Below are 24,194 nucleotides of genomic sequence, written 5' to 3'. Positions count from 1 at the left end.
TCTGCAGTCAACAGTCACCATCGCACAGCCCATCACAGCCAGCATGTCTAAAAGGATGTACAGCAGCGAGGAGGCCCTTCAGGTCCTCTCCATGACTGATGAGAGCACCGGGGAGCTCTCATCAGTATCCAAATCCAATTCCGAATCCGATTTCGAATTTGAAATCGCTAATAGTAGCGGATCGGAGATGGACTCGACTATTCCTGTACACTTTCCTTTATAGAATGTATTTTGGGGTGCAATTTTTGCTATATACATGCAACCACTTACCGACCGCCTAAGGACTATATACGTCGGCCATTAAAAGCTAAACACTGGGGTTATGGCAGCAGATAGCTGCCATAACCCCGATATTTTTTTAAACAGCGGGCGGTCGGCTTTCAGATAAGGGTGGTCCCAGTGGGAATTACCCTTACGTAGCAGAGGAAGAGGTGCCCCCCCCTCCCGCCGCGTCCCAGATGTTTTCCCAGTTTAACGGACCCGCCGGCAGGGGGGAAAACTATCCGGTCCCGGATCCTCAGAGACAGGAAGTCTCTCACAGACAGGAAGATGGCCCTCACTCGACTCTATGGTCTTGGAGGACAGGAGCTACGTCAGAAGTCATTGCTTAGCAACCGGTTTAAAGAGCCGTTTTTTTTTTGTTTTTTTTTATTTTCAACAATTTTTTTTTTTTTTGTGTAGTTGTGAGGTCTTTTTGACCCCAGATCTCACAATAAAGAGGACCTGTCATGCCTATTTCTATTACAATGGATGTTTACATTCCTTGTAATAGGAATAACAATGATCAAAACATTTTTTTTTTTAAAACTGTGTAAAAATAAAAAATGTATAAATAAAATAAATAGGAAAACAGTATGTAAACAGTTTTCAAACCACACATGTGAGGTATCGCCGCGATCGTTAGAGCGAGAGCAATAATTTGAGCTCTAGACCTCCTCTGTAACTCTAAGCTGGTAACCTGTAGAAATTTTTAAAATGTTGCCTATGGGGATTTTTAAGTACCAATGTTTGGCGCCATTCTGTGAGCGTGCGCAATTTTGAAGCATGACATGTTGGGTATCTAATTACTCGGCATAACATTATCTTTCACATTATGGAAAATAATTGGGCTAAATTTACTGTTTTCTTATTTTTTAATTAAAAAAAGTGCAACAATCTCCATTTTATTCTCTAGGGTCTCTGCTAAAAAAATATATAATGTTTGGGGGTTCTAAGTATTTTTCGAGCAAAAAAATATATTTTAGCTTGTAAACACCAAGTGTCAAAAATAGGCCCAGTCTTAAAGTAGATAAATGGACAACTTTGTGTAAAGTGCTACTTGGATGTTGGGCCTCTGTATGTGGCTAGGCTGTGTAAAAGTGTTACACATGTGGTATCGCCATACTCAGGAGGAATAGCAGAATGTATTTTGGGGTGCAATTTTTGCTATGTACATGCTATATTTTAGAAATATTGCATAAATGGACAGCTATGTATAAAAAAAATGCGTTTTCATTTTCTTTCCACAGTTTCCAAAAACTTGTGGAAAAAAAATGACATATTCAAAAGACTCATTATTCCTCAAAAATTATACGTTGGGCTGTTTGCTTTCCAAAATGGGGTCATTTTATGGGGGTTTCCATTGTTCTGGTGCTCCAGGTCCTTCAAACGTGCGATAGGTTGTCAGGAAATTATATGTGTAATTTGTGCTCCTAGAATGCCGGATGGTGCTACTTGGATGTTATGCCTCTGTATGTGGCCAGGCTGTGAAAAAGTCTCACACATGTGGTATTGACATAATCAGGAGGAGTAGCAGAATGTATTTTGGGGTGCAATGTTTGCTATGTACATGCTATATGTTGGAAATATTTCATAAATGGACAATTTTGTGTAAAAAAAATGCATTTTCATTTTCTTTCCACAGTTTCCAAAAACTTGTGGAAAAAATGACACGTTCAAAAGACTCATAATGCCTCTAAAATTATACGTTGGGGTGTTTGCTTTCCAAAATGGGGTCATTTTATGGGGGTTTCCATTGTCCAGGTTGCTCCAGGGCCTTCAAAAGTGCGATAGGTTGTCAGGAAATTATATGTGTAATTTATGCTCCTAGAATGCCGGAAGGTGCTACTTGGATGTTAGGCCTCTGTATGTGACTAGGCTGTGAAAAAGTCTCACACATGTGATATCGCCATACTCAGGAGGAGTAGTAGAATGTGTTTTGGGGTGTAGTTGCAAGTATACATATGCTGTGTGAGAGAAATAACCTGGTAATACGTCAATTTGTAATAAAAAAAAAGAAAAATCTTCATTTTGCAAAGAATTGTGGGAAAAAAATTACAACTTCAAAAAACTCACCATGCCCCTTATTAAATACCTTGGAATGTCTACTTTCCAAAAAGGGTCATTTGGGGGGTATTTGTACTTTCCTGACTTTTTAGTGTCTCAAGAAATAAGATAGGCCTTCAGTACATCAAGTGTGATCAATTTTCAATGATTAGCGCCATAACTTGTGGACTCTATAATATATAATATACACTTATTTGGGTTATTTTTACCAAAGATAAGTATCAGTATAAATGTTGGCCAAAATTTGTGAAGAAAAATTACTAATTTGGAAAATGTTATGACAGAAACAAAGAAAAATGCGTTTTTTCACAATAATTTCAGTATTTTTTTATTTATAGCACAAAAAATAAAAAACCCAGTAGTGATTAAATACCATCAAAAGAAAGCTCTATTTGTGTGAAAAAAAAGGACACCAATTTTTTATGGGTACAGTGTTGCATGACTGAGTAATTGTCATTCAAAGTGTGAGAGCGCTGAAAGCTGAAAATCGGTCTGGGCAGGAAGGGGGTGAAAGTGCACTGTAGGCAAGTGGTTAAAGGAGCACAAAGTGAGTGCTATACTGGGACCCGTACACTGTTCTGTGATAGATGTGAACACCATTGAAATGAATTATAAAAGCATATCAAGATGGTATATAACACTGATAAAAGCACTAAAACACCATCTAGAGAAATCAGAATTGTGTTGGAGGGGCTGTAATGCGCGGGGCACGATGTATCATATCTGGTGAGACTGTCCCAAGATCCATGATTACTGGCAGAAGGTACAAGAGTTTATCAGGGAAATTACAGGAGTTTGCATTCTGGACAACCTATGGACATGCTTATTCTATAAAACAGACAAATTATATAAGCAGTATAAAAACACGCTTGTCCCAAACATCCCACAGTGGTAGAAAAAGGGAGAGGGAGGGTTCATGGGATTAGGTGTATAAGAGGGGGGGGGGGTATCTAATATAAACTGTGAAGTATTGTGAGTTTTTAAACTTGTTTTGTATACATTGAATTGAAAATTATTAAAATTTACAAATAATAATTGCAGCCTCAAGTCTTTTTGAGTATGATGCCACAAGCGTCGCACGCCTATTTTTGGGGAGTTCTCCTTCTTTGTAGGACTTCTCTAGCTACATTAGTTTGGATTGGGAGCATTGGATGCACAGCCATTTTCAGATCTCTCCAGAAATGTTCAATTGTGTTCAAGTCTGGGCTCTGGCTGGGCCTCTCAAGGATATTTACAGCTTTGTCCCATAGCCACTTTGTTATCATGTTATCATGGATGTGTTCTTAGGGTCGTTTTTCTGTTGGAAAATGAACCTTCGCCTCTTGATTTTCATCAAGGGTGTCTCTGTACATTGCTGCCTTCATCTTTCCCTCAATTTTGACTTGCCACTGAATAACATCCCCACAACATGATTCTGCCACCACCATGCTTCACTGTAGGGATGGTATTGGCCAGGTGATGAGCAGTGCCTGGTTTCCTATAGACATGACGCTTGCCATTCAGGCCAAAGAGTTCATTATTTGTTTCATCAGGCCAGAGAATTTTGTTTCTCATGGTCTGAGAGTCCTTCAGGTGCCTTTTGGCAAACTCCAGGCGGGCTGTTATGTGCCTTTTACTTAGTAGTGACTTCCGTATGGCCACTCTACCATACAGGCCTGATTGGGGAAGTTCTGCAGAGATTATTGTTTTTTAAAAGGTTTTCCTCTCTCCACAGAGGCACAATCCACATTCCATTTCAATACACAAACAATAGGACAAGGCTGCCAGTGACAGTCTGTGTGTCTCTCTCACATTAAAGCTGGAATACACATTATCCAAATCCACAAACAATAGGGAAAACCTGTCTGACATTGAGGGGTATGTAATACACACATTATTTCGGAATTACAGATTTCATGGCAATGGGCATAAATCTTCATATTTCTATATGGAGATATTACTGACAAATATGACTGTCCCATCTGAAGCAATTCAAACCATACATTATCTGTTTTTCATTTTCAGTGATGGTGAATACCAACACAGTATTGTTATTTTTGAATATGATGTTGAATATGGCTGTTAAAAGAACTATTCTAAACTAGGAATGGGCTTCGCGTTTGAGTCGAACCTAAGTTCAACTTGAACACAGCCTGTTTGCTGAATGGTGAACAAATGGACTTCGTCGTGGGAACTTTGAGTTCCCTCAGGGGTGGCTGTTAAACTCACTACACTCTCCCTGAAGGAATTACACTTATAAATCACCTGCAGGCCAAGGGAGTCAAACCCACAACCTCTCAATTGCAAGCCTGGTATATGTTCATCAACAAAATTAATAGCTCATGTGTGAAAGAATAATGTAAATAAACATCAAAAATAACAAGTGTAAGTGTTACATTAAAAGTCCCACTGAAGAATCCTGGTTGCAACAGCTGCAAAGTAAGGTCAGCAATACATAATGCAAGTTTGAAAGTATGTGTTATTTTGCTTTACTTTAGCAAAGAGTGTTTTCCAGCTGTTACAACCAGAACTTTTCTTGGGTTGATATGGCATTGATATTTCATTATGTTAGAATAGCAATTGTCTTTAGGGAGTCTTATACTTCCTGTCCAACTGACAATGGTCGGTATCAAGTTTAATATGTATAATATGAAGAACAATTATTATGTTCAGAAACAAAAATAATAGCTAATTAATTAAAGAATAATGTAAAAAAAACATCATAGGTACCAAGTGTAAGTGTTTCAAAAAAAGTCCCAATGTGGTCAAAAGTATAGTCTTGCATCCTTAAATTACCCTCTTCAGATGGAAAACACTCCTTCTAAATAAACAGTGCTTGTGAACCAGACTCCACCACAAGCCACCATGGGCTCAAATAAAAATATACACTCACCCCTTTATAGACCTTCAAACTATAAGAGGTCTGCGTGAGTTTGAAAAAACTTTCAGTGACTGCTAAGGACTCCTTCCTCCTTTCAGGCAGTCCCAGAGCTTTACACCCAGAGGGCTATAGAGCACTCCACTTTCTTTGGTCAACTCTTGTCCTCCACTCCTCCTTCCTTATGAAAAATTTGAGCATGTGTGGAATCAATACATTAATATAGTTAGGAAGAAACATACTGGAGGGTCAAAATCCAGAGAAGAGAGCATGAGAATAGATTCTGGCATGTAATGCTACATCTTCATCAACTTGCAAATATCTTAGACTGAAATTTGTAAACTATGTACAAACCTATATCGTATTAGATAATGTGTGAAGGAATGATGAGCTATGGAAGGGGAAATTCCTGTAAGAGACAACTCACAGTACTGATAGTCCAAGGATGAATGATTATTTGTTTATTTTGGGAAATGGAGGGAAGCTGATCCCTACTTGCTTAGCAGTCAACAAGGAATCCTAAAGGTGTCAAAACAGCATGGACAAGGATTGATCTCATCAGCAGACACAGCAGGTTGTCACCTTGGGCTTGGTTATGGTTGCAAAAAGTAAGGAACATTTGTATGAGACTGCACCCAGAATAGCAACAGTGCTTACCTGAGATCCCACGTGTGAATTGGACATGTGCGATTCAATTAGTTACAAATCAAAAATCGGACAAAATTTGCATTATTCGGAGATTCGGGTGTATCAGAATCTCCAAACCATACTAGAAATGAATTTCAACTAATTAATCTCTATTAAGATTTTTTTTATATTGGGGCTGAACTTGAGAGACCATTCATTTAATTTGTATGTACGCAGCCCCAAAAACAAAGTCAGTTGGGAATGGGGAAATTAATTCAACTTAATGACATAACGAATACATAATAAATGACGATTTGTTGTATTCGGAGAGAGCGTCGCAGTAGTCTTTGACTCTTGGATAATTAGTCAATTCCTTTTGCATTAACATTTTTTATTTTCATTTATAATATATGCACTACATTTGAAACATATTGCAATGAATACAGTAAGGTATAAATGTGAAATTAGATAATTCCTACTTATTTTGATTGGATTGGATGGAGGTGAATCCATCAAAATCTCAGAATCATATTATAATGATTGATTCCGAAATTAATTTTGTTCTATTCGTTACTGTCAGATGCATGAGACTCTAGTCGATGTTGTCCAATCAGCTCATTCCTTTTCTCTTTGTGGGTTGGACTAGAGTACATAAGTAATCTCCCAAAATAATGAAATGATATATTAACCACTTAAGGACCGGAAGGTCTTACCCCCTAATGACCAGGTCATTTTTTTGCGATACGGCACTGTGTTATTTTAACTGACAATTACGCCGTCGTGCTACAATGTACCCAAATAAAAAGAATGTCCTTTTTTCCCCACAAATAGAGCTTTCTTTTGCTGATATTTGATCACCTCTGTGTTTTTTTTTTTTTTGCGCTATAAACAAAAAAAGAGCGACAATGAAAAAAAAAAAAACAATATTTTTTACATTCTGCTATAAAACATTCCCAATAAAAAAAAATTAAAAAATGTTTTCAGCAATTTAAGCCATTATGTATCCACAAATTTTTGGTAAAAAAAATCCCAATAAGGTGCTTTCTAAATGTATGGGGGATCGTCTCACTGGATGAACACAGAGACCTGTGTTCCTAAATAGGAGGAACACAGGATCCCTGTGTTCACCTTTGACAGAACAGCGGTCTGCCTTGTTTAACATAGGCAGACTGCCGTTTTGTCTCCATGGGGAGCGATCACGGGTGGTTGGTGTACGGGATGATTGCCTCCCCCCTATGGCCAATTGCCATGTGTGAGCGCCTCTGGTGGCACGCGAGTGCCCCCACTATCTATTAGTGTACGTAATTTCGTGTAATGGAGCTGACCTGCTGCAATAAAACGGCGGCTGGTACGAAAGTGGTAAAACAAATATAGTAGCCAATATTCCAAAATAATGAAAGAATAACAGAACTTCCCGAAAATATTAATTGATTTGGATCAGCAAATATATAATCTCTTGAAATAACAAAAACTTACTGAAAACATATTGTTCTAACAATTATGACAATTATGAGGAAACAAAATGATTTACTTAACAAATTAAACTGAAATGAAACACATTTTCCCCTCATGCACATCTCCATTGAGAATATTAAAGGTATTGAGCTTTGTTTGAAGGTGTTCCCAATGAATTCTAGTAGATAAAGTGACTGTGATAGTAAGACATCTGTGATAACAAAGGTTTTAATCTGAGAATAATCCTTCCTGTGAGTTGTATAACTACCAATCATACCAAGCATAATCATCTTCTTGTGAGTTCTGTTTGGAAACGTATCTGTGTGTGCTACCAGGGAAGGGTCAGTCAGAATACAATAGCGAAGTGGGCAAAGATCACTGCATCATACTTTCAAAATCTGAACTAGTGTGATTGTTGCAAGCTGTTCCTGAAAAGCATGTTCTAATTAGTTATATACAAAAATTACTAGTAAGTTGTAGCGACCTGCGGCAAAGAAGTATAGAGCTCATATTTTCCTTATAAAAGTGGCAGTTCTAGGGTTGAGCGAACACAGACTGTATTGTTCGGGATCGTACTGGACTTTTGGGTGTTCGGTACCCGGACACGGACCCGAACATTTTACTGTATGTTCGAGATACAGTCTGTTGTTCGGTTGTTTCGGCGCGGTTTCTAATGGCGCAGTTTCAACAGCTGCAGGGCAGCCAATCAACAAGCGTTTAACTAGTGTGCCCTTAGAAGCCATCACAGCCATGCCTACTAATGGCATGGCTGTGATTGGCCAGTGCAGCATGTGACCCAGCCTCTATATATGCTGGAGTCACATAGAACCACGCATCACTCTGCTCTAACTACTGTAGGGAGAGGTTCCTGATGCTGCTGCGGGAGAGATAGGAGATTATTGTAGGGGCAGGCTGGAGATTGCTTTCAGGGAAAGAATAGGAAGAACCTTCTTTAATCAGACAGCGATCTACATCGATTTTATTGTGTGGGGGTGCAGTGCACAATCTTTTTGCCCTAACCTGAGTCCAGTGAGGAGGAGGGAGAAAAAAAAAACTTTTATCAGTCTTTTAGGTGTGCGGCGTGCAGCGGCCAAGTAATGCAAGCTCAGTGCATATGTATCTGCTTAATCTGGATTAAAAAAAAACAAAAACATTTTTTTACTTCATATTTTACTATGACTTACAGCATTTAGACACTGCTGTTCTAATCTGCTATTCAACAAGCACCAATTTAAGGGGACAATTATTTTTCAGTTTTTCATTCATACTTTACTGTGACACTGTCATACAGCATTTAGACACTGCCGTTCTAATCTGCTATTCAACAAGCACCGATTTAAGGGGACAATTATTTTTCAGTTTTTCTGTTCTAATCTGCTATTCAAAAAGCACCAATTTAAGGGGACAATTATTTTTCAGTTTTTCATTCATATTTTACTGTGACACTGACATGCAGCGTTTAGACACTGCTGTTCTAATCTGCTATTCAAAAAGCACCAAGTTAAGGGGACAATTATTTTTCAGTTTTTCATTCATACTTTACTGTGACACTGACATACAGCGTTTAGATGCTGCTGTTCTAATCTGCTCTTCAAAATTCACCAATTAAAGGGAAAAATACATTTTTGTCATTCATATGTTACTGTGAGATACACCCGTTGGATACTGTTGTTGTATTCCGCTTTTCAATAAAAACCCATTTAGGGCAAAAAAATTAGGTAGCTGCCTAGTCTGCATATGTTACTGTGAGATACACCCATTGGATACTGTTGTTGTATCCCGCTTTTCAATAAAAACCCATTTAGGGGGAAAAATTAAATTGCGGAATAGTCTGCATATGTTACTGTGAGATACACCCGTTGGATACAGTTGTTGTATTCTGCTTTTCAATAAAAACCCATTTAGGGGAAAAAAAAATAAATTGCAGCCTAGTCTGCATATGTTTCTGTGAGATACACTCATTGGATACTGTTGTTCTATTCCGCTTTTCAATAAAAACCCATTTAGGGGGGAAAAATTTAATTGCAGCCTAGTCTGTATATGTTACAGTGAGATACACCCGTTGGATACTGTTGTTCTATTCCACTTTTCAATAAAAACCCATTTACGGAAAAAAAATTAAATTGTGGCCTAGTCTGCATATGTTTCTGTGAGATACACTCATTGGATACTGTTGTTCTATTCCGCTTTTCAATAAAAACCCATTTAGGGGGGAAAAATTTAATTGCAGCCTAGTCTGTATATGTTACTGTGAGATACACTCGTTGGATACTGTTGTTCTATTCAGTTATTCAATAAACACCAATTTAGGGGAAGATCCTAAATTAGAGAAATATGAGGATAAGGTCAAATAAGGGACGTGGCCTGGGTTGTGGTGCTGCTGGTGGAGCTCCTGTTGCAGGGAGTGGATGCAGTCGATCTGTGCCAGCTACACGCACAAGTGAAACACCTTCCTCAGGTGTGAGTAGGCGACAGAACCTGCAGTAGTATTTGGCAGGGCCTAATGCGCCTCTACAAATGTTGAGGCCAGAACAAGTACAAGCGATAGTAGATTGGGTTGCTGATAGTGCCTCCAGTTCCTACACATTGTCTCCCACCCAGTCTACTGCTGAAAGGTCTGAGTTGGCACCTGCAGCCGATGTCCATCAATCCTTCACCTCACCCCCTTGCAAATCAGCCAAGCAGTCTGAGCCCCAAGTCATGCAGCAGTCTCTTCTTTTTTTGGATGACTTTGTTAGCATGGTTTCCCAGGGCCATCCACCTAGCCCTGCCCCAGAAGTGGAAGAGATTGAGTGCACTGATGCTCAACCACTTATGTCTCAAGATGAGTACATGTGAGGACCATCGCATCACGTCTCTGATGATGACGAAACACAGGTGACAACTGCTGTGGAATTCCGAATTGTGGAGACCGACAAGGAGGGCAGGGGTGAAGACTGGGTGGAAGATGATGTGGAGGACGATGAGGTCCTCGACCCCACATGGAATGAACGTCATGCAGGTGACCTGAGTAGTTTTGAGGAAGAGGCGGTGGTTGCACAGAGCCACCAGCACAGCAGAAGAGGGAGCAGGGTGCAAAAGCGGAGCGGCCATGCCCTAGACACTACGCCTGCTACTGCACAATGCAGCAAGGGACTGAGCACACCAAAGCCAGCTCAAAGGAGTTCCCTAGCGTGGCATTTCTTCAGACAATGTGCTGATGACAGGACACGAGTGGTTTGCACACTGTGCAATCAGAGCCTGAAGCGAGGCATAAACCTTCTCAACCTGAGCACAACCTGCATGACCAGGCATCTAAGTGCAAAGCACGAGCTGCAGTTAAGTAGACACCTCAAAAACCAAGAAAGGTCTGTCACTCCTCCTGCTTCCTCTTCTGCTGCAGTCTCGGCCTCTTCATCCACCTCTGTAGTGACAGTGGCACCTGCCACCCTGCAAACAGAGGATCTGCCAGCAACACCACCACCTGGGTCACCAACAACCATCTCCACAATGTCCCGAGGAAGCGTTCAGCTTTCTATCTCCCAAACACTGGAGCGGAAGAGGAAGTACCTTCCTACCCATCCGAGATCCCTGGCCCTGAATGCCAGCATTTTAAAATTCCTGGCCTTTGAAATGCTGTCATTCCGTGTGGTGGAGACGCAGAGTTTTAAAAGCCTTATGGTGGTGGCTGTCCCACAGTACGTTGTGCCCACCCGCCACTACTTTTCCAGGCAAGCTATCCCTTCCCTGCACAACCAAGTGGGTGATAAAATGGGGTGTGCCCTGCGCAACGCCATTTGTGGCAAGGTCCACCTAACTATGGATACGTGGACCAGTAAGCACAGTCAGGGATGTTATATCTCCCTAAAAGCACACTGGGTAAATGCAGTGGCGGCTGGGCCTGAGGCGGATAGCAGTTTGGCGCATGTCCTTCCACCATCGAGGATTGCAGGGCGCTTCAGTTTGCCTTCTGTTCCTAACTCCTCCTACTCCACTTCCTCATCCTCTACTGCCTCCTCATCCAGTCAGTGTAACACCTTCACCACCAACTTCAGCACAGTCAGGGGTAAACGACAGCAGGCAGTTTTAAAACTTGCCTGTTTGGGGGAAAACCCCACACGGCGCAGGAGTTGTGGAGGGGCATTGAACAGCAGACCGATGAGTGGTTGGTGCCAGTGAGCCTCAAGTCCGGCCTGGTGGTGTGCGATAACGGGCGAAATCTCGTAGCAGCTCTGGGCCTAGCCGGTTTGACACACATCCCTTGCCTGGCGCATGTGCTGAATTTGGTGGTGCAGAGGTTCCTTAGAAATTACCCCGATATGTCAGAGCTGCTGCAGAAAGTGCGGGCCGTCTGTGTGCACTTTTGGTGTTCTCACCCTGCTGCTGTTCGTATTTCAGCGCTGCAGCGTAACTTCGGCCTTCCTGCTCACCGCCTCATATGTGACGTGCCCACAAGGTGGAACTCCACCTTGCACATGCTGGCCAGACTGTGCGAGCAGCAGCAGGCCATAGTGGAGTTTCAGCTGCAGCACACACGCGTTAGTCACTCTGCGGAACAGCACCACTTCACCACCAATAACTGGGCCTCCATGCGAGACCTGTGTGCCTTGTTGCGCTGTTTCGAGTACTCCACCAACATGGCCAGTGCCGATGACACCGTTCTCAGCTTAACTATCCCACTTCTATGCCTCCTTGAAAAAATGCTTTGGGAGAAGAATGGAAGAGGATGTGGCACCGGAGGAGGAGGAGGAGGAGGAGGAGGAAGAGGTATCATTTCCAAGGCTTTCAGGGCAGTCATTCACAAGTGGCTCCGAGGGTGGGTTACTGCACCCACGAACGCCAGGTACACAATTGTCCAGCAGGGGCACAGTTCTGGAGGATGACGAGGATGAGGAGGAGGAGATGGAGGAGGAGATGGAACCATGTTCACAGCAGGGTTGCACCCAGGCCAACTCATGGCCATCACTGGTGTGTGGCTGGGGGGATACAGAGGACACAGACGATACACCTCCCACAGAGGACAGCTTTTCATTGCCTCTGGGCAGCCTGGCACACATGAGCGATTACAAGCTGCAGTGTCTCCGCAACGAGTTTCTCACATTGTAACTTGTGCTGATTACTGGGTGGCCACCCTGCTGGATCCCCATTACAAGGACAACGTACCGTCCTTAATTCCCTCACTGGAGCGTGATCGGAAGATGCGCGAGTACAATCACACGCTGGTAGACGCGCTTCTGGTGGCATTCCCACCTGACAGCGGGGGCACAGTGGAAGCACAAGGCCAAAGCAGAGGTTGCCAATGCAGCCAGGGCACCACCAGCACCTCAGAAGGCAGGGTTAGCATGGTCGAAATGTGGAAAAGCTTTGTCGGCATGCCACACCAAGCAGCAGCACCACCAGCTGATATGGAACGTCTTAGCAGGAGGCAGCATTTCACCAACATGGTGGAGCAGTATTTGTGCACACGCCTAGACCTACTGAATGATGGGTCTGCCCCCTTCAACTTCTTGGTCTCCAAATTGGGCACAAGGCCTGAGCTTGCCCTTAACGCCTTGGAGGTGCTGGCCTGAATGTGTATTTAGCATGGCTGGGGGCGTTATCACAGACAAGCGCAGCCGTCTGTCCAGAGCCAATGTGGACAAGCTCACGTTCATTAAAATGAACCAGGCATGGATCCCACAGGACTTGTCCGTATCTTGTGCAGAATAGACAAGTATACCGGCCTTACCCAGCCATTGTTATATTTTTGATCTTTCTCACTCTTTTGGGGTGTACCCTAATTTAAAAAGAAATTAAAAATTAATAACAAAAACCAGTGTTGGCTACCTTGTCCTCCACCACCGCCGCTCCCACCTACACCGCCACATCCCCTGCCACCTCAACCTCCTACTTCATATGGACCTCGTCCTCCTAGATCAAGATGATTATTTTTTTTATGTTTTTTATGTTATTTTAAGTTATTTCTCTATCCACATTTGTTTGCAGAGCACTTGCCATGCTCTTAAGAAGATGTTGCTGCTATTTGCAGCCCTCTAGCCCTTTCTATGTTTTTTTTAGAGCCATTTTAGTGCTCCAAAGTTCGGTTCACAATTGACTTCAATGGGGTTTGGGATCAGGGTAAAGATCGGGTTAAGTTCGGGTCACGAACCCGGACTTTTTTTTCAAGTTCGGCCGAACCCACCAAACCCGGACATCCAGGTGTTCGCTCAACTCTAGCCAGTTCCCTAGCTGTCATAGACGTCTAATTATTTCAGCCAGGCCTTTTTTGTACTGGAACCATGTCTTTATTCCAAATCGGCACCTCCTGCCACTGATCCTGTACTCAGGCCTGGAATGGTGGTGGAGAAGCAGAAGGGGCAGTTATTCTATCCACCACTATATTTTCCTGAACCCTCCCTTGTTCTCCCACAAGTGCCCATTGCTGCACATATCTGCATGTACTGTTTTTCTTCCAGTTCTTTCAACTCTGGTCACTCTTCATGTGTTCTTGGCCAGTCCCACCACCCCTGTCACCATGACATTACATCAGCAAGAAGAGGCAGGCTGCGATTCCTGACATGGAGCATGCATGAGCCTGGTGTACAGGGAGGGACAAGGATGAAGAATTGAGAAGCCTGTTTTCACACCAGTCTGTCTATATAGCAGCTGAACAGTACTGCATTATAGCAGACCAGGTTATCAGTGAGGTGAAACCAAACCCACTGGGACTTAGGTGAAGACATAAATATCTTACTGTGTTATTATTGTGTTACAGTGTTGCTGCTGATCTGCAGGGCACTGCTGTATCCTGTAATTCTTATAAGTCAGCAGGAGGAGCCAAAACGAGTTGCAGGGGACCCAGGAGAATGATTCTCCTGGAAGTGTTCATTTCCATGCACATTTTTATGTTGCAGATACACTTCTTTTGTGAAATGACAGGGTCACTTTACCAGTGTCAAAAGAAGCATGAGTATGCTGTGGAATATAAACATGAGTTTGCAAAATTCTTTGGCAGGAAAATCCACAAGAGACAGTTTTCTGAGGTTTAAAGGCATAAATGTTCATGCATTGCTTGCCATTTACTATCTCATACAAAGCTCCTCATCAGAAGCAAAAACAAAGACGCATTGCTTGTCTAAGCTCAAACCAAACAGATAATAACCCTCTGTAAACACTAATAATGCCAGTAAATTTTCATGTTTGGATAGCAAAGCAATAAGTCACTCACTCAATTCCCTCTAGTCGATCTCTCCCAGACTAGCTCTAGCGGACTGAGCGTTCCAACGTTCAATCACGCATTTGTAGCCTCCCAGTAATATTCCAAAATCAAAGTTGTTCTTTTTCTTAGGAACTGCTTGAGCCTAGACAATACATAGAACCCTGTCCAGCAACAATCCTTGGGAGCTCATAATTTATAGTATTGAATATTGAAAAAAGAATTGAATTCCAAGCCAAATGCAGTTAAAGTTGGGCAATTTAACTGAGGCCAATGGTTTAAAAATGCTACAAAACTTTTTTGGGGACAGATGTTTTAAAGATTTCATGGTTACTGTCAGAGACATTTTTGAAGGTGATAATGTACAGAACTGTAAATAATAAAATGTCCAACTCTACCTCGGAGATTTCTACCAAAAGTTCTTCTTGTGATACTTGGACTAGAACAAAGCGGGGCGTGGGTCATTGGGTAGAAAGTTAAGATCAGCAGTAAAGACAGCCATAGGGGAGGTAACCTTTGCCCATGCTCTTAAACATGTTTTACATTTTTTGTCTGTGGGGTTGATTCTTTCTAAAAAAAAAAAAAAAAAGGCTGTTTACTGTTCAAGGCAAGTTGCACTTTGCAAAAGAATTTCCCCAAGAGTGTAGTGAATGTACCAAAATTTCACTTTGCAAAGAATATCAAATGCAGGAAATAATAATAATAATAAAAAAACAGCATTTTTTGCTTGCACATGATTGGACAATGAAAATCAGCAGAGCTTAACCTCATTCACTAAGCTTTGGGAAAAATTGACCTGCTAAATTAAACTTGCAAAATGAACAGCCTATTTGCCTTAAAGGAGTTGTAAAGCCAGAAGTTATTTTTATTTTTATCTTTCTGTCTTCTATGAATTAGGATAAACAGCCTTCTGTGTGCAGCAGCCCCCCTCAGCCCCCCTAACACTTACCTGAGGTCCCTCTCTGTCCAGCCATGTCCACTAGTGTCTCAGCCATCCGAAATTCTCCTTCCTGATTGGCTAAGACACAGCAGTGGCGCCATTGGCTCCTGCTGTTGTCAATCCAAGTCAGCTAGCCAAATAGGGGAGAGAGGGGGGGGGGGGGAAGTCGTGTCTCCGTGTCTAAATGAACACAGGGAGCTGTGACTCAGTGAGGGTTCCCCCATAGCAAGCTGTTTATTGTGGGGACACTCACCAGGAGGAAGGGGCTGGGATCACAGAAGAGGGACCTGAGAAGAGGAGGATCCAGGCTGCTCTGTGCAAATCCACTGCACAGAGGAGGTAAGTATAACATGTTTATTATTTTTCTAGGAAAAAAATGAGACTTTACAATCACTTTAAGTAAATCAAAGCCTGTGTGTACCATTGGAGAGACTTCCTTACTGGAGAGGAAGTGAGGTCAAATCTCATAAGTGGGAAAAATATATAGTATTAATAGATAAAGTAGGGGTTGATTTACTAAAACTGGAGAGTGAAAAATCTGGGGCAGCTCTGCATAGAAAGCAATCAGCTTCCAGGTTTTATTTTTGTCAAAGCTTAATTAAATAAGCTGAAGTAATGCCCAGTACACACGATCCGAAAATCGGGTGACGTTCCATCCGTTATTTTTCGTATTCTAGCAGCTCTCAATAATATTCGCTTAAAGGGAGAGGTTACTCATGATACGAATTTTCTCGGACGATAATTCTTAGCTTCCGGTATGCGTAACCACGCTGTAGCGTGTGAGGGGAAAACGATGTCTACTGCTCATGCGCTGTCTACTGCTCACCATTTTTTTCGGACGAACAACATACTGATAATACGATTATCGTACAATGTGTTATAATACGATCAAAATTTTTATACTTGCACGACCGGATAATATCGGGTGAACTGTTGTGATCGCCTCTCATAAGCTGTGTACTAACGATCCGATTATCGTCCGATCCTTTCACAAGCGTTAATTTTCGTCCGATTTTCGGATCGTGTGTACGGGCCATAAGAAGTTGATTGGCTACCATGGACAGCTGCACTAGACTTTGCACCCTTCAGTTATAGTAAATCAACCCCAAAATGTTGAGGTTTAAACATAATGATCTTATATATTAAAACACAATTTTTTTGTTAGATAGTTTTAATAAAAAATAATGAAATAACTTATGTTCTATAGGAACATTTTAAAATGTTGTTTGGATCCTTTTCACTTCATCACACATAGACATAACATAGAAAAACGTTTTGAATATTAAATTGAAATACAGTATATAATAGTTAAAATTCCTAAAAGTTTTTTTTTTTTAATGCAGGAAAACTGTGTGTATTTAATTTCAGCTCAGGGTAAATGTTCCCACAGGAGGCCATTTATTTTTAGCGAGCGACCAACAGAGGGTAATTACTGAACAAACATGTACATTTGAGTAAGATTGCTGCCTTTAAAAGGTCCATTTCCTCAAATATAGTCACAGGCAGATCTGCATATGTTGAGATGTGTTTTGGGAAATTGTAAAACTGAAGAATATTGTTCGTGTTATAAACTCAATTTCATTCATGACATATCCATAAAGATCTAAACTCCCTCATCTTTGTATTTGTGGAGTCACTAAGTGGAAAGGCAGAAGCATTTAACGGTCTACCTCTGAAATAATTAGCAGTTGCTGTGATTTACTCAATGCTATTGCAAGCCCTTAAAAGAGGCTTGAATATGAACGAAAATTGTCCTGCATCTATAATACATAATGGAAAGAAGATCTTACACAATTTAAAGTGAAACTCCACTTTTGTTGAGAAAACAACATTCCCCTCTTGGTGAGCTATGTACATTGCAAGGATTTTAACAAACTTGATGCAGATTCCTACCTTTTGTTATTCTGAAGAAATCACTGTTTGTTCCTCTTTGCGACTGTACTGAGTGGGTCTAATGGGAGTGGTATCATACATATCAACCAGCAGTGCAGCTGCAGAGCACTAATGAGGAAATCTGCTGGGCCTGCATCCCTTTAGATGTTTTCCTATTGGGAGTATCTCACCAAAAAAATATTTTTTTTTTGCCGGGGATGCCAGAAATCTGACTTGTATCTTAGTGCAGACTTCTGGGAAAATCGGTGAGCCAATCACACAAGCAGGAAATTATGTTTCTGGGGTGTGGTCAGTACACATTCTGTGTACAGAATGGGTCCAGGAAGCCATATTGCATTGCATTTTGAAGAAAATATCAGCAGCTGCAGATTGAAAAGGAAAGATAATTTTTTACTTTCAAAGCTTTTTATTGAATTTTAACAGTACAGAAAGCCATAGACAGAATGCAGCTGTTAGCCAAATACAGTAACTTATGGCGAACTCTACGGGAAAAGATAGGACATGTGGCATATAGACATCACCCAAAAGTAACATTACAGGTTTCAAGGCTCCTTTGAGGATATATGTAACCGATTAAAATTAAGAGGTTTGTATACCAATGCCAGAAGCCTGGCCAACAAGATGGGAGAGCTGGAACTACTGATGTTTGAAGAGGACTTAGATTTTGTGGGGATAACTGAGACTTGGTTTGACAGCTCTCATGACTGGATGGCGACCATTCAGGGGTATTCCCTTTATCGCAGAGATAGAGAAGGTAAAAAAGGGGGAGGGGCATGTCTGTATATTAAGAACAGTATACAGGTAAATATGAGGGATGATATTAATAATGGAGCTATGGACGAGGCAGAATCCCTATGGGTAGAGCTTCAAAGGGAAGGCACGGTGGGGAAGGTAATATTGGGCATATGCTATAGGCCCGCCCAACCAGAGGGAGGAGGGGGAGGCAGACCTCATGTTACAGATAGGATTGGCAGCAAGGATGGGAAATGCCATTATAATGGGGGACTTTAATTATCCAGATATAGACTGGGCAGAAGGAACCGTGGACTCAGCCAAGGCTAGGCAGTTCCTAAATGTTTTGCAGCACAATTTCATGGGTCAGATGGTGAATGCACTGACAAGAAACAATGCGGTACTTGACCTACTGATTACCAACAATACAGACCTGCTCACAGATATAGAAATACGGGACAACTTAGGAAACAGTGACCATAGGTCAATAAGTTTCAGTATTAATTACAGTAATAGGAAACACAAGGGTAATATAAGGACACTGAATTTCAAAAGAGCCAATTTCCCTAAACTGCGCTTGAAAATATCAAATGGGATAGAACCCTGGGAACAAAGAACACGGAGGAAAAATGGGAGTGCTTCAAGAGCACACTTAACAAGGGGATTGGCCAGTGCATTCCAAAGGGAAATAAATTTAAAAGAGCAAAACTAAACCCTGGGTGGCTAAACTCCAACATAAAAATGCATATTAGTGCTAAAGAAAAGGCCTTCAAAAAATACAAGACTGAGGGGTCATTGGCAGCATTTAAGCATTACAAAGAGTGTAATAGGAAATGTAAAGATGAAATCAGGGCGTCTAAAATAGAACACAAGAGACATATAGCGGAGGAGAGTAAAAAGAACCCCAAGAAATTCTTTAAGTATATAAACAGTAAGAAAGCGAGGCCAGAACACATTGGCCCCATAAAAGATGACAAAGGAAATATGGCCACTGAGGACAGAGAAAAGGCGGAAGTGTTAAATAGTTTCTTCTCTTCAGTCTTCACAAAAGAATCGGGGGGCTACACGAACCCAGCTTGTAAGGCCGAACTAAACAACACACCTCAGGAAGTGCCACCATGGCTAACAGAAGATAGACTTAGAACTAAACTAGAGAAACTTAACATAAATAAATCACCGGGACCGGATGGCTTGCACCCGAGGGTTCTTAAAGAGCTCAGCCAGGTGATTGCCAGACCATTATTCTTGATCTTTAAGGATAGTTTACAGACGGGTATGGTGCCAGCTGATTGGAAAAAAGCCAACGTGGTACCAATGTTTAAAAAGGGGCCGAGATGTATCCCGGGTAACTATAGGCCGGTCAGCCTAACATCTGTAGTCTGCAAGATTTTGGAGGGGATGTTAAGGGACCACATACAAGACTTTAGTAATGAAAATGGTATTATTAGTAGTAATCAGCATGGATTCATGAAAAATCGTTCTTGCCAAACCAATCTATTAACCTTCTATGATGAGGTGAGTTGCCATCTAGATAAAGGAAAGCATGTGGATGTGGTGTATCTGGACTTTGCAAAGGCCTTTGACACCGTTCCCCACAAACGCTTACTGTACAAACTAAGGAAGGTAGGTATGGACCATAAGGTGAGTACCTGGATAGAGAACTGGCTCCAGGGGAGAGTCTAGAGGGTTATGATTAATGAAGAGTTCTCGGATTGGGTGGGTGTGGAAAGTGGGGTCCCCCAGGGTTCTGTCCTGTGACCAATCCTGTTTAATTTATTCATAAATGATCTAGAGGAGGGGATATCGAGTACAATCTCAGTATTTGCAGATGATACTAAACTAGACTTGCCAATATCTTCTATGCAGGATGTGGAAACCTTGCAAGCGGACCTGAACAAAATAACAGGGTGGGCAACTACATGGCAGATGAGGTTTAATGTTGAAAAATGTAAAGTAATGCACTTGGGGGCCAGAAACCAGAAATCAAGCTACTCACTAGGGGAGGAACCTCTGGGTGAGTCTAGGATGGAAAAGGACTTGGGGGTACTGGTAGAGGCAGGCTTGGCAGTGGCATGCAATGCCAAGCCGCTGCAAGCAAAGCCAACAGAATACTGGGATGTATAAAAAAGGGGATTCACTCCAGAAATAAAGAGATTATTCTCCCACTCTACAAGACTCTGGTCCGGCCACATCTGGAGTATGCTGTCCAGTTCTGGGCACTGGTCCTCAGGAAGGATGTCCTGGAACTGGAAAGAGTCCAGAGAAGGGCAACAAAAATAATTTGGGGAATGGAAGACATCAGCTATGAGGAAAGACTACAAGCACTGAACCTATTCTCTCTGGAGAAGAGACGATTGAGGGGGGATATGATATCAATGTACAAACACTGTACTGGCGACCCTAGCATAAGGAACAAACTATTCAGAGAAAGGAGATACAATAAGACACGTGGCCACTCACTAAAACTAGAGGAAAGGCGTTTTAACCTTAAAGTGCGTAAGGGGTTCTTCACTGTAAGAGCGGTAAGGATGTGGAATTCTCTTCCACAAGCAGTCGTACCAGCAGGGAGCATTGATAGTTTCAAAAAACTATTAGATTGGCACCTTAGAAACCGCAACATACAGGGGTATACAATGTACGGTTAAAAGCAAACACACACACACATCATAGGTTGAACTGGATGGACTGATGTCTTTTTTCAACCTCACTAACTATGTAACTATGTAATAAGAAGGATGTACAAGTACTCTGAAGGTCCCAAGAGCCAATAAGGAAGTGAGCGTGGACACTAAAAGATCAGAGAGGTGTGTGTGTAGGTTGGCCAGGGTTCCCAAGTAGCCTCAAACTGTTGAGAACTATTTAAGAGGTTACTAGGCAATTTTTCCTGGGTCATAATCCAGGAGATCTTTCTTTTCAGCAAGGTAAAGGAGACAGAGGGATTCTTCCATGCTTTCTGAAAATGAATCAATTTTTTTTGGCATTTAGAAGTCTTGTCCGGAGCAAAGTTTAAAAGAGCTGTCTGTGGAGTTTGTTGCACGGAGACTCCCGTAACCTTGCGAATCAGATGGAATACCTTGGTCCAGAATCCCCTAATTTTTGGACATTCCCACCATGTGTGTAGGAAGGTGCCTCGGAGATCACAGCCCCTGAAGCAAAGTGGCTAAGACGAGGGAAAACAGCGGTGTAACCTTTCCGGAACAAGGTACCATCTGGATATGACTTTCAGACTGGCTTCTATCACTGAGACATTTAGAACCCCCTTGTAAGCTCACCTCGTGGCTGAATACCATGTTTCCGGGTCCCACTCCTGGGCCAGGTCCCTCTCCAAAGCCAGAGCATAGCTTGGTTTAGGACCACTCCCGAACAGTGATTCGTATATCACAGAGATCCCCCTCTGCTCCATGGCTGAACCTGAAGAGTTCTGAGTTGGGCATCTTGAGTTTGCTTTTGCAATAGGAGATAGAGAGGGTCCCTGAAGGGGTGAGGAAGTGACCTATTCTGTAAAGACCTTTGTTTAGCCACCATCTAAAGTCAGTGATATTTAAGCCCGGAGGGAATCTGTGGTTTTGGAACAGAAGCGATAGCGGTCGTAATGATGAGGTAAGTTCGGGACGGCCCTTAAGCCTATCCCAAAGTGCAATGGAGTGTGAGAGAGTTGAAGCTAAAATGGCAGGGCAGAATTTGGGGAGGCACAACATGAGGAAGTCAATGGTGTGCAGCGGTAACGCCTGGCGTTCCATGCAGACCCAGTCCGGTTTCGCCGCTCGGGAATAGATGACTGATATCTGAGCCAATTGGGCAGCTTGATAATACCACAAGAGATTTGGAACCCCCAGTCCCCCTTTTTTCCGGGAACGAAACAAGATCCCCTTAGCTAATCAATGGCCTTGCGAACCCCAGATGAAGGAGAGGATCCTAGATTGGAAGCAGTTGAGATGGTCCCTATTTAAGAAATAAAGAATCTTTGGTAGCAATGTCATTTTCACTGCATGGATTCTTCCCAAGCAGGATAGGCGGAGTTGGGACCAGCGTTGCAAATCTAGGCTTAGTTTTCGGAAAAGAGGATAATTAGCGTCATATAACCCTTCTATCCTGTTCGTGAGGGAAACGCCCAGATATGGGATAGCGCGTTCGCTCCAGAGAAAGGGAAAGTGAGACTGGATGACGGATAACACCCATTCAGGAATATTTATATTTAGGGCATGGGACTTAGTCATGTTAATGTGAAGGCCAGATATTGTGCCAAAAGTTTGCAGGAGTTTATAAATGTTCGGGAGTGGTATGAGCGGTGAAGTAACAAAAATAAGCAGATCGTCAGCAAAAAGAGCGCATTTATGAGTATGTGGGCCACATTGGACCCCGTGGATAGCAGGGTGCGATCTGATCGCTTGAGCCAGAGTTTCCATCGCTACTGCAAACAGGAGGGGCGACAGGGGACACCCCTGGCGTGTGGCCCGTGAGATAGGGAGCGGGTCAGAGTAGCAACACTGAAACCTCACCCTAGCCACTGGTTTGGAGTAGAGCGCTCCCAGAATATTCACGAAGTTAGGACCAAAGCCCCATTTGTCCAAGACCGAAAAGAGATAACGCCAGGAGATAGAATCAAATGCCTTATGTAAATCAATTGACAGAAGGAGGCCTTCTTGGTGAGGCCCTCCTGCCCAGCCTGAATGCAGCACCGATACAATATCAATGGCTCGTCTGATTTGGGCAGTGCCCTGTCTGCCCGGGATGAATCCCACTTGCTCTTTGTGTATATATTGTGAAATGAATGAGGATAGCCTGTTGGCCAATATCTTGGTCAGCATTTTCAAGTCGTTGTTAAAGAGAGAGATAGGGCGGTAATTGCCAACCTCACTGTCGTCTTTCCTTGGCTTGGGGATTACTGTGATGAAGGCTGATTTCAGTGCTGATTCCAATTGTGGCTTTTTACGAAGTTCGGTAAAGAAGCGGGCTAAATAGGGCGTAAGGGTGGAAGAGAAAGTTTTGTAGTAAGGAACTGAAAAGCCGTCAGGACCCGGTGCAGAGCCTCCCCTCCCATTTTTGATAACCGATTCAATTTCTTCAGCTGAGTTGGAAGCCTCCATCAAGGAGCTCAGTTTAGGTATAGGGATGGATTTCAAGAAGTCAGTCGTGTTATAAAGAGAGGGATCAGAGCGAGTACTGTAAAGGGATACTTGTGAAATGATGGCATCTTTTTTTAGGGTTACGAGATTTCGTGCTGTCAGAGAGGTGAATGGCAGGAGGGGTTTGGAGGTGAGGTTTGGGAGACAGACCAGCTGCAAGTAAGGATCCCATCCGATCACGTTGGGAATAAAACTTGGCACCTTGCCATCTGATTTATTTTTCAGCCTTAGCTGTCAGGGCTAGGTTGAGTTCAGTCCTTGCTGCATCCAGTCGTGTTATAGAGACAGATTGGGGCCGACGTTTATGTCGCCTGGAAAGATCCAGGAATTCCCTTTCAAGCCTAGTTATGTCAGCTTGTCTAGCGCGTTTCAACTGGGCAGAGATTTGTATGATTTTCCCCCTGATGGTGGCTTTGTGAGCCGCCCAGAGGGTGGAAGGTGATAAGTCTCCTATATCGTTAAGCAAAAAGTATTCTTTGATGTGCGTTTCAATCTCCCGAGTTTTGACCGGGTCACTCAATAAAGATTTATTCAGTCTCCAGTTATTATGTGTAGTGTGGGCAAGGGGACGCTGTAGAAGAAGTGTTACCAGGGAGTGGTCAGACCAAACCGTGTCTCTGATGTCAGCTTTGTGGGCTAGAGAGATGAGAGAGGTTGGCACAAGAATATGGTCAATTCTTGAGAAGGACTGGTGTGGGTGCGAGAAATGCATAAAGTCTCTTTGAAAGGGGATGAGTTCCCTCCAAATGTCTACCAGACCTTGACTATAGACAATCCTGGCAACTTTCAAGCTGCGTTTGGTGGGTCTCGTGAATTGGGACCCAATCGGCCTCATTTTGTCAATGCTCAGATCAAACGCGAAATTTGAGTCCCCCCCCCCCCAGATAACGGTTCCCTCAATCAGTGGGGAAAGGGCAGCAAACATGGAGCCAAAGAATTTATCTTGTGAGAGATTTGGTACATAGTAGGAGATCAAAGAGAATGTGTGATCGTCGAGTGTAACCTTAACCAGGATTTAGCGACCCTCCGTGTCTCTGTGGATCAGGGTAGGAGCAAACTTACAAC

The sequence above is a fragment of the Pelophylax lessonae genome (assembly GCF_965119305.1).
Source record: "Pelophylax lessonae genome assembly, chromosome: 3".
Classification (NCBI taxonomy): domain Eukaryota; kingdom Metazoa; phylum Chordata; class Amphibia; order Anura; family Ranidae; genus Pelophylax; species Pelophylax lessonae.
Note: the sequence above shows the minus strand (reverse complement) of the source record.